The 3,919-nt window shown below is 43.0% G+C and overlaps 1 long non-coding RNA gene across 1 annotated transcript; it reads left to right on the forward strand.

Moving 5' to 3' along the window:
• Positions 1–2,362: 2,362 nt before the first annotated feature.
• On the forward strand, positions 2,363–3,481 carry LOC143740061 (uncharacterized). The gene is made up of 2 exons (XR_013204726.1): positions 2,363–2,516; positions 3,185–3,481. It is a non-coding gene; the product is annotated as an uncharacterized LOC143740061 (long non-coding RNA).
• The last annotated feature ends 438 nt before the right edge of the window (positions 3,482–3,919 follow it).

Genomic DNA, 3,919 nt, shown 5'->3' on the forward strand with positions numbered 1-3,919 from the left:
AACCACCCAGCCCAGCCGTAAGCCTGAGTCTCCATTATACGGAAGGATCATGTTTGCTCTTGTATCAAATGCTCCGTCTATTTAAGATTCTCCTGCCACCGCCTTCGTGTGTGCTGCCTGGTCGGAGGAGGGACACATCCCAGCCTTAGTGCCTGTGTGGAGCAACCCAGCCCAGCCATTCTCCTGCCACCGCCTTCGTGGGTGCTGCCTGGTCGGAGGAGAGACACATCCCAGCCCTTGTGCCTGTGTGGAGCAACCCAGTCCAGCCGTAAGCCGATTCTCCATTATACGAAAGGATCATGTTCGTTCTTGTATCAAAGGCTTTGTCTATTTAAGTAGAAGATTCGTCTGCCTCGGCCTTCCTGGGTGCTGCCTGTTGAGAGGAGAGGTATATCCCCGCAGCAACGCTGCTTGTTCAGACCCACCCGCTCCAGCCGTAAGTCCTTACTTCACCGAAATAGAATTGAACCTATAAACTTGTCTCTATCTTGGGTTAGAGGGGACCCTTGTCTCTGGGTGGAGCCGTCAGGGGCGGAAAGGCATCCGGAGGACCTCACACCTGCTGCTCAGTGACGCCACGGAGGAGAGCACCCTACACGGAGAGGATCTGCCTACCCGACTACCTACCTGGCCGGCAGCGAGTCCCCCTCCTGGACTCCATCGCCCCCTGCGCCGGACATCTACCGAATAGTTGACGCTTGGGAAAAACTTACCTGCTACCCACCTGTCCTGTGGAGAGAGTCCCCTCCTGGCCCGTGGCCCCGGCCCTGGTTTGCGCGGGTCGCTGCCCGCCTGCATTACGCCGAAAAGAGTCTACTTACCACGGTACTTACCTGCACGCCGGACGGGCGTTTGACTCCTTCCTCCTCTGTGGCGGCCAGTAACCCGGGCCCTCGCAGTGAACCCCTCGGCCTCCTCCTCCCTGGAAAGAGAGACGAAGCCCGCGTTAAGACTTTTAATTCTTGCTTTTATTCAATAAAGATTGTTACTTTTAGAAATTCTTCTTGTCTGCCTGGTCTCTGGTATGCTCCTCGAGGTGGTCCTGGGTTTGAGGGGTGGGCGCAGTCTGGCTTGGCCCCCCCGACCTGTGACACTATGTCTTAGTTGGTGCTTATCTTGGCGAAAGCCGAGTACAAATCAGCATGAAGTTTTAACATCTACTCTCGTGTAATGGAAATCATTATGTTTCATAGATCCTCAGAGTGGCAACCACAAGCTCTGAGGTAAACATTTAAATCTTTAGATTTTTCCAAAGATAAATATGAATCAGTGTTTTTTATCACTTGCAGGAAAGTAATTAGAGAGACCAAGATTTATCAGCCAAACCAGGATCTGGTAAGTCATGAACTTTAAACATGCAAATGTAAAACTACACCTTACTTGTGCTGTGCTGTGCTGTGCTTTGCTGTGCTGTCTTTAGCCAGAACATCCTACTTGTCACAAAATAGAATAGGCTAACTATTTTTCTTGTTATTTTAAAACTATTGTATTGCCAGATGCATCTCCTGCAACAGAGGTCTTCATCAATATCTTATAATATAAGCCTACGAGTACATTTTAGCAATGACAATATTGTTAGTGATCTTACAATATGCCTTTTTAGACTGCCGTTGAAATACAGATTTTAGGTCAAATTTGTTGCAGTCATAAAGTTGAAACCGTCCTCTCTTTTGTTTAGCCAAGAACTCATACCAGTACTGATGCCTGGATCCCCGTAAGTGAACCATCTTCAGAAAGACTATCAGGAACTACAGAAGAGGTCAATGTAAGTTTAGTGCTGGAAAACTTTAAATATTAGGTCAACAAGCTCACAACTGTGAACTTATTGGCTATTTTCAGCTAATATATTTAATGTAGAGTGGATACAGAAAACTCACCATTATAGAGCACTGACGCACTGCACTCCGCTCAACAATAAATGGGGTTTAAGTGTTAGTTAGCAAGATAGTTGTGATACATAATGTAACTCAGACTATGATTGTGAAGATGCTGTCATTCACGTTACAGCGAGTATAACGTACAAAAGGCCTGCGCAATGTGAGGGAATTCTGCGATGTGTGATAACAGTGTTTAATATTGCAATGATAATATTAGTACTTTTTATAAATGTAAACATGAAATATCTAGCTATACTTACTGTCTGCTATAATAATGCTAACATAGGCCCCAAATATTGATGCCCATTTGAGATGAAACCATGCACAATGTGTCGTGCATTGGCAGAGGGGTGGAGAAAGGTGTGCGCTGGATTTACAACACTTTTTTTTTGCCAATTAAGAAGCATGTTCACCCTTCACCCTTTCCTGGTCGATGATGATGATGATGATCTGATTTTGAAGTGACTCATGTTTTATGTTCACAGCTGCCTGAGGAAATTTTGCACAGGATCTTCATCCTTGTGGTGCTACAAGATGGTGATCCTGCAATTCGCACCCTTGCTCTCGCATGCACTCGTTTCTGGAGGATAGTGAGAGAGGAATCCTTTCTGAAGGAAGCACACTTCTGCTGGCTACACAGTAAGTTATGTCTCTTTCCTTCTTCCCTCCTCCCATATTTTTAGAGGTAAAGCACCTCTGAGCTATAGGTGAAAGTCACTCACCGACAGGATCACGGTGCACTCAACTTGGACATGCCGGCTTGCCGCTTTTTACATCGCAGCAAGGGCAAAGGAAAGCGTTTGGAACTTTGAGCTACTCTGTGTCCCGCAACACAACACATTAGATGGCCCCTGGAGCGGTCACTTGCCATTATTAAAATGTAAATGCATGTTGTACATCGATGTTGCCTAATTTATTCTTTTCTATACTGTTATGTCTACTACTATATGACCGTTTCCTCTGTGATTTTTGTGCAGCTGTGGTGCTTTTGAGTGACGATTCTATATTTGTCCTTTATCTGTCTATGTGTGGGCCTAAGTTATAGCAACATACCTATTCAAGTCAAGGTTCTATTGCTAAAATTATTTTAATCACCACTAGACTTTACATTTTTTTACATTTATTCATTTAGCTGACTAATGCTTTTTGTTTTATGCAATAAGTGTTTCTTTTAATTGCTAATTTTTTTTCTTGTGGTGGCACACCACTAATAAAATGAATACTGAGGAGGCACTGCTACCAGAAAATTTTGTATTAAAAAAAGAAAAAAATTTGAACATGTTTTACACATGAACCTTTCTCTTCAGGTGTGGTACACTGGAACTCCTTTTCAGAGGACCATAGAAGGACCTACAGGAATGATCTCCCGTTGCATTCAATGCAATGATATGTACAAAGACTGTAAAGGATACTGGGGATGTGGACAAAGAGGAAAATTTCAAGGGTTCTACTCTGAAAATGATTTAGCAGGATACTGCAGCATGGACTGTTTTTATGCGGCTGGAGGCACGATCTGATTTTCTATAACCATATTAGTGCCAGAACTTATAGATTGGGTTTGCATAAACCCTCATTGTGCCCTTCAATAAAAGTTTTTGTGATGAGTGTGTTTGTAGTTAATTCGTCTCAAAGTAGCATAAGATTTGTTTGACAGTGGTGCATTTAACTGTTTATTAGTGTTGTCAAAAATTAATTGATTAATTGTCAGCACATAAGGCATACAATACAACATGGATTTTTTAAAAAATATATTTTTATTTTTAAAAAAAAGTTTGACAGAACCCAATTCCACAAGGACAAATTGAAAAAACAATACATTGCAATATGGTTTCTAGGAATACATTATCAATACATTGGCTTTAAAGCAGATTGCAACTTGCTTTACTGTCTGTATACAGACAAAACAAGAATTGTGAAGATGAAGTAGTTTGTTAAGGCTTGTTTGAGATGAGCAAAATCTGCGCAGAATCCATCACCGGTGATCAGCGCGCAATGCATGCTGGTTAGAAATGGGTCCGAGTGAGGTCCGCCTTGCTCTGATG

This window comes from Siphateles boraxobius, unplaced genomic scaffold (assembly GCF_051911475.1).
Source record: "Siphateles boraxobius isolate OS27281-9 unplaced genomic scaffold, OSU_SipBor_1 164, whole genome shotgun sequence".
Lineage (NCBI taxonomy): Eukaryota > Metazoa > Chordata > Actinopteri > Cypriniformes > Leuciscidae > Siphateles > Siphateles boraxobius.